The following is a 7680-nucleotide window of genomic DNA, read 5'->3' as shown; positions in this document are numbered from 1 at the left end:
TGCGTCAGACCAAGGCTGCATCTCATTGCTAGTTTTACTTGATCTTAGTGCTGCATTCGACACTATAGATCATGATATACTCATAGATTGATTACAAAACTATAAGTCAAAGTCAAAGTCTGCTTTATTGTCAATTCTGCCACATGTACAGCACATACATACAGATAATTGAAATTGCGTTACTCTCAGACCCTTGGTGAATACAGTTAACACTTAACACTAACAGTAGACATAATACAGATAAATACAGTTTAAATATATGTAAAATACAAACTATACAAATATACAAATAAGGGCATTGTAAAAAAAGAGATAGAAAAAGTGGCGTAAGGCACATGGCAGTCAGAGTGCAAACCAGTGATATAAACAAACTGTGAAGATATAATGAGTGTAGTGCAAAAAGAGCTTATCAGTCTGTTAAAGTGTTAAAGAGCTCAGAGAACAGTCTTTAATTAAACTGTCAGAGAGGTAGTTTGCAATACAATGCTGGATGAGGTAGTGAGCAGTCCAATGCTGCCCAAAGTGACTGGTGCAGGTCAGTGTGTGTGTGTGTTTGGGAGGGAGGAGTGGAAGAGTCCTGGGGTGGTGTCAGAGGGTCAGAGCTCGGAGGTGCATGGGGCAAAAGAGGGAAGGGGGGGCAAGGTCTGGAGGGAGTTCAGCTTCCTGACAGCCTGATGGATGAAGCTTTCCTTCAGTCTGCTGGTCCTGGCCTGGAGACTCCGCAGTCTCCTCCCTGATGGCAGCAGACTGAAGAAGCTGTGTGTCGGGTGGGTGGGATCACCTGCAATGCAGAGGGCTTTGCGGGTGAGACGGGTGTTGTAAATGTCCTGGAGGGAGGGGAGAGAGGCACCAACGATCTTCTCAGCTGCTCTCACTATGCGTTGAAGTGTCTTGCGGCAGGACGCGTTGCAGGCACCATACCACACAGTGATGCAGCTAGTCAGAATGCTCTCGATGGTACCTCTGTAGAAGGTGCACATGATGGGGGCCGGGGCTCTGGCTCTTCTCAGTTTGCGGAGGAAGTAGAGACGCTGCTGTGCTTTCTTGGCCAGTGCTGCGGTGTTGTCAGTCCTGGAGAGGTTCTCTGTGATGTGCACACCCAGGAACTTGGTGCTGCTCACCCTCTCCACAGTCGCACCGTTGATGGTCAGAGGAACATGTTGAGTGTGCACTCTCCTGAAGTCAACAACAATCTCCTTCGTCTTCTCCACATTCAGAGAGAGATTGTTGTCACTGCTCCACCTGGCCAGGCGGCTCTCCTCGCTCACCTCGCTCCTGTAGTATTGAGAATACTCATAAGCTGCGTGTTAACACAAGACAAGACAGCACGCAGCCAGCAAAAACCAAGCTGCGTGCTACACAGCACAAGACAAAACGGCATGAAAGCACGCAGCCAATAACACGAGCTGCGTGCAACAACACAAGACAACAAGAAAAGCACACGGCCGAACACAAACCGTGTGCTATACAAAACACAACACACGTGGACAGAAGAGCGCACGACTGAACGAACTCGAGACCTCACGCTCCCACAACAAAACATGGAGCGCAAGTGTCCGGACCCCGACACGAAACTGAAACTCAACAAGACATGAGTGCCGGGATCCAAACACCACACTCCAACATAAAACAGGACACGCAGACGAGAGCGCACGGCTTGAGCACTCTCGAAGCTGCGCGCTCACACGAAAACAACGACATGACGGGAGTGTCAGGGCTCTGTCACAAAACCATGAATAACGCTGCAGCCTCATCAGGCAATGCTTGGGGCGCAGCTGCTGCATCTTCGGCTGCCTCTGGGGGCGCTGCAGCAGGCCCAGCGAACCCGAGACAGCATGCTCCCACAACAGGACAGAACATGGAGCACGAGTGTCCGAACCCCGACACGAAACCGAAACTCAACAAGACACGAGTGCCGGGATCCCAACACCACGCTCCAACATGAAACAAGGAAACAGGACACGCAGACAAGAGCGCACTCTCGAAGCCGCGCGCTCACATGAAAACAACGACATGACGGGAGTGTCAGGGCTCTGTCACAAAACCATGAATAACGCTGCAGCCTCATCAGGCAATGCTTGGGGCGCAGCTGCTGCATCTTCGGCTGCCTCTGGGGGCGCTGCAGCAGGCCCATTCTTCCTCCTTCTCCAGACTTCACTTGGGGTGGGGGTTCCAGCTCCCCACGATGGTAGACGTAGTCCCAGAAGCCAAGATTCCCCAGCTTCTCCATCTCCCACAGGCTGAGAGGCTGATCGAGGCAGATGTTGATGACTTCCTTAATATCAGCCTCACTATAGTCCAGATTGTCCACCTCAGTGAGGAAGTCACAGGCAAAGTCCCTCACGTCAGCCCCCTGCTGACAGAAGTAGCGAGCATTTACTTGCTGGACCATTAGCTGGCGGGTGGACAATCCGGTGGTGGGAGATGGAAAAAGGAAGATCCCATCTCTGCTGAGTCCTCTTCTGGCCAGTTCGTACTGTCAGAGTAGGGGATGAAGGGATGAGGCGTGTACTCAGTTCTGCAGTAAATTGGCTTTTATTGATAAAAATAAACAAAAGAGCAACAAAAACTACCCCGTGGGGGAAAAACAGGCAGGCAAGGCAAGGTGATACGATAACGAACTGGCACGGAACTACAAATACAAGGAGAATAAATAGGGAGCAAATGAGGGTAATGAGGGAACACAGGTGAGGTGAGGCAAATTAACCAATAATCAGGTAACAAGAAGAGAGCACATGGCACAGATCAAACAAAGACAGAAGCCATGTGCTCACACAAAACAAGACACGAAAACGCAGCTAATATGAATACTCATAAGCCGCTTGTTCACTCAAGACAAGACAGCACGCAGCCAGAGAAAACCAAGCTGCGTGCTACACAGCACAAGACAAAACAGGACATGAAAGCACGCAGCCGATAACACGAGCTGCATGCAACAACAACACAAGACAACGAGAGCACATGGCCGAACACGAACCGCGTGCTACACAAGATACAACACACGCAGACAGAAGAGCACACAGCCTGAGCGAACTCGAGACCGCACGCTCCCACAACAAGACAGCACATGGAGCGCGAGTTTCCAGGCCCCGACACGAAACCGAAACTCAACAAGACATGAGTGCTGGCATTCGAACATGACACTCCAACATGAAACAGGACACGCAGACAAGAGCGGCTCGAGCACTCCCGAAGCCACGCGCTCATACAAAAACAATGACATGACGGGAGTGTCAGGGCTCTGTCACAAAACCATGAATAACACTAGACCGAAGTGACAGAACCCCGATAAAAATCTACCAATAGGTATGTCAAAAGATTATAAATTATTTCTGTTTAAAGTTCATTCTTTTCTTTTTTTTAAAGAAAACTTGAGCAAATATTGCGTTAAATAAACGTTTGTTTTACCAAATCTGGTTAAATCTGATTTTCTGCTCTGATTTTTAACCCGCCCCTCTCGGATGATTGACAGCAGCAGGAACCAATCAGCGTCTCCTGTGAAAGATAGGGGTAAGTGCAACTGGACGGTAGTCATTGAAGCAGGATGGAGACGACTACTTTGGGACTGGAATGATGGTGGTAGCTTTGAAGCATGTGGGGACAACAGCCTGACTTAGCGAGATGTTGAAAATGTCTGTGAAGACATCAGTGAGTTCCACTGCACAGTCTCTCAGTACACGCCCAGGAATGTTGTCAGGACCCGGAGCTTTACATGCGTTGATCCTGCTGAGGGATCTCCTCACGCTGTCCGGGGACAGTATGTGGTGTTTTGTATGTGGCAGCCTGTTTAAACATGACGACGAATACGTACAAAAACACTGCGACTCACAAGATAAAAAACATGAAAACACCGTTCTGTCGGGAGAGAGAGAAGCCGCAGCGTGTGCATCGCTCAATCTTGGTGTAATGGGACCATGATTTGGGCACTACAAGTCCCAGCAGCCCCAGCGTTATATAAGGAAGTAGTGAAGTTTGTTTGCTCTTTCGCTTCCGCTTTTGATTTCGGGGATGTCGTGGCGGATTTAGAAGTTGAAAAGAATGGTAGGTAATGAGATTTGTTTGTGAGAGGTGCTCTCTCACTTCTTCGCTAATTTTATTGAGTGCATTCAGTGTATGAATTGATGTTGTGGCAGATATAGCACTTCAAAAGAATGGCAGCAGATAAGCAGTTACGTTAAATAATGCCGGAGCTTCGTCGTGAACTGAACATATGATGCACCGATTAAGGAGGTAGTAGTTTTGTAGTATTGATGACCTAGTTCTTAGGAGTTTGTTTTAATGATATTATTCTCTTTGTTTTTAGTGTTGTGGCTGGATTATTGCCTGACTGATGGTTGCCTGACTGTCCCTGTCAGGGAATAGGCTGGATTCAGGTGCGGGTTCAACAGAGGCTTTATTGTACAGATAATTAACACCACGGGCAATGAGCGCCTCCGCGGACAGTTTGTGCGGACGTGGAATCCCCAACCACACAGAGCGATACTATCACTGACAGTCAGAGCAAGGGAATAATCACAACAATCTGACAAAAAACAGAGAAACACGAGGAGCTATAAGGGGAAACTAATGAGCTAACCAGAACCAGGTGTGAAACAGGAGGAGAGCAGAGAAACAAGGAGGGCGGGGGAAACAATCATGCTGACATATGCGCACGTGGCGAGCTGTCAAAACCCGACCAAGAGCAGGAGGGAGCTTGAGCCTGATCGCCACTGGATTAACCACCTTGGTGACGCGGTACGGCCCAATGAATCTGGGCGCCAGCTTACGAGAAGGTGCCCGGAGAGGCAGATTCCTGGTAGAAAGCCATACACGTTGACCGCACACATAGGTTGGAGGAGAGGACCGGCGACGATCGGCTGCTGCCTTGGTTCGTCCTGAGGTTCGGACCAAAACCCTCCGGACTTTCTCCCAGGTGCGGCGGCAGTGCTGAACAAAAGCCAGGGCGGACGGAACCGCAGCATCGGGCCCTGAGCTAAACGCTCCTGTTTCTGCTGCGGCGTAAGCCGGAGATGACCCAGTTGCATGGGCTCAACATCAGCTGACTGTGGACTCGCCGCATTGGATGAAGCGGACTCCAGGTTGCGCCACGGAGTAGTGAATTGATGGCGTTGCCGGTGGCGGTTGAGACGGCCCTCCACACAGAGCGCGAGATTAATCAAATTATCCAGCTCTCGAGGAAGATCCACAGTCGCTAATTCATCAGTGATGACATCATCCAGTCCCTCGAGAAATCGTGCGCGTAGCGCGCCCTCATTCCAGCCACAAGCCGCTGCTAGAGTCTGAAACTGTATGGCATAGTCGGTGACTGAGCATCTCCTCTGAGACAACCGAGACAGCTGAGCCGCCGCCTCATCTCCCTGGGTTGACCAGTCGAACAGCTTCGCCATCTCCTGGCGAAAATCCGCAGAAGTAGCAAAGCAGGGAGCCCGCGATCTCCATACGGCAATTCCCCATTCGCAGGCGCAACCCGAGAGGAGAGTGAGGACGTATGCCACCTTAGCCTCCTCCGGGCAATGAGCGCCTCTGCGGACAGTTCGTGCAGACGTGGAATCCCCAACCACACAGAGGGGTGGACAGCAGGGGCTAGAACAAGCCGCACCAGCGGCGGTGGAGACGAAGCCGGAGGGGCAGCTCGCTAATCCGAGCGAGAGACTGAGTAGCCTAACAATGAGACCGCAGAGTCCCAGGGTAGGCGGATGCCGGAGGAAGCCCACGGGTTCCTGAACGCACAGCGAGGTGCGGGAAAATAAATAAGCAGCTACGAGCACTGGAGCCTGGACGAAACAATACAGGACTGGTAAGCGATACTAACACTGACAGTCAGAGCAAGGGAATAATCACAACAATCTGACAAAAAACAGAGAAACACGAGGAGCTATAAGGGGAAACTAATGAGTTAACCAGAACCAGGTGTGAAACAAGAGGCGAGCAGAGAAACAAGGAGGGCAGGGGAAACAATCATGCTGACATATGCGCACGTGGCGAGCTGTCAAAACAAGCCACGCACAACCACACACAAACACAGAGACAAGAAACAGGTGATCAGACCCGAGACCCGACAGTCCCAGTCGAAAATAGTGGATGTTAGAGGTATTGTTTAATATAAAGGGAGCTTTTTATGTTTTAAATTGTGTAGTATTTATAGTGAGTGCATTTTATTTAAATTATGTGTTTTTATATCTTCATATTCATTTGTTGTAATAGACTGTGTTTTCCCTTTTAGGATGCACGGTTACCGTTTACTTTAGATTTAATACTTTTGTTATTGTTTTTTATTTATTTTGTTCTGTGAATTTGGGACCCAGAGTGTCAGAGGAGAGATTAGGCCTCAAAGAAACTGGATTAATAGTGACTGTGTTACAATGCTGACTTGTGTTTGTGTCACCTGCATTGCCCACTGTTAATTAAGTTGTTTATTCTTTTCTTTTGTAGGTTCAGTTTTGGTTTCTTAAGCCAATGGTGGCCACTGAGTTGCCCTCACTGTGTGGATGGCGGTGGTGAGGTAGCTGGGATTGTGTGGTGGTTTGATCACTTTATCTTTGTTTTTCCTGTAGGTTTGCAGTGTGATTGCTGTGAGCTTGACTGCTGTGAGGACACTTTTGCTCTTGTGCCACTTCTGTCTTCACTTTCTAGGTAACCTGTGGCCATCTATAGTTGGTTTTCTTTTTGTTGTTTCTTATTTATTTTTATTTTCCTTTTTTTCTCATGTGGGTATTTGCATCAAAGATTGGTGATGTAGTGTTTTAATATTTTTGACCTGTCTGAATAAAAATGTGCCTGTTGATTTAAAGTCACCTCATGGCCCCTTTTGCCTGTTTACTACTGACTTATAAAGGTCATCCCACCACATTGGTATCTGGTATTGCTTGTAATGATCCTCATAAGTTTGAATAGAAGCTTCTGAGAAATGAACAAATCTGAACATAACAGCAGTAAAACAAATGCCAAGTTTTCTTCTAAGGCATCTTGCTTTATGAATGTGATATAAATATTCTTTCAATCTTATGCACCACTGCCGTTTTTATTTTTAAAGTGCACTTTTAAAATTAAGCATTGCTAAAATAATTAAATGAACAGTTTAAAATCAACAACACATTTGAGAGAAATTAATTGTACAAAGAGACTTAATTGAATGTAATAGACTGTTTGAAACTAAAATGAGCTTTCTGGACTCGTTTCTTATGTTTATTTCTGGATCAATCATGTGCAAAATATGAAGCAGCAAAAATACCAATGTTTAAGCTGAGCTAAGAAAAAACAGTGGACACCAGTTTAAGCAGTTTGTGTGTACAAGTAGATGTAGGTTTTTAACCAACTTTTTCCACTTTAGATATAATTTCTAGTGAGAAATTAGTATTGTAGTGTGATGGAAATTGCTATATTTGCGAACTAATTGCGGATACCGACTTGGACATGTTATTTCTTACTGAGACCTGGCAAACACCTGATGATTTCATCCATCTTAATCTGCTTACACCGAATGGATATCAGTACTTGTCCAAGCCACGTGTATCTGGTAAAGGGGGTGGCCTTGCGGTCATCTGTCATACCTCTATAACACTCACTCAGATGGATTTTCATTGTACTAAGACTTTTTAATACATAGTTCTGAAGGTTGGCTCAAATCGTTCCCTCACAATTATTTTGATTTATAGATCACCCAAACAGCAAAACGACTTT

General features: G+C 47.2%; 1 long non-coding RNA gene across 1 annotated transcript; it reads left to right on the top strand.

Moving 5' to 3' along the window:
* Positions 1-3922: 3922 nt before the first annotated feature.
* Positions 3923-4366, top strand: LOC107680425 (uncharacterized). The gene is made up of 3 exons (XR_001633717.1): positions 3923-4041; positions 4134-4230; positions 4304-4366. It is a non-coding gene; the product is annotated as an uncharacterized LOC107680425 (long non-coding RNA).
* Positions 4367-7680: the final 3314 nt, after the last annotated feature.

The sequence above is a fragment of the Sinocyclocheilus anshuiensis genome, unplaced genomic scaffold, assembly GCF_001515605.1.
Source record: "Sinocyclocheilus anshuiensis isolate Anshui unplaced genomic scaffold, SAMN03320099.WGS_v1.1 scaffold349, whole genome shotgun sequence".
Taxonomy (NCBI): domain Eukaryota; kingdom Metazoa; phylum Chordata; class Actinopteri; order Cypriniformes; family Cyprinidae; genus Sinocyclocheilus; species Sinocyclocheilus anshuiensis.
The sequence above is the reverse complement of the archived record's forward strand: the minus strand, read 5'-3'. Positions and strand labels throughout refer to the sequence as shown.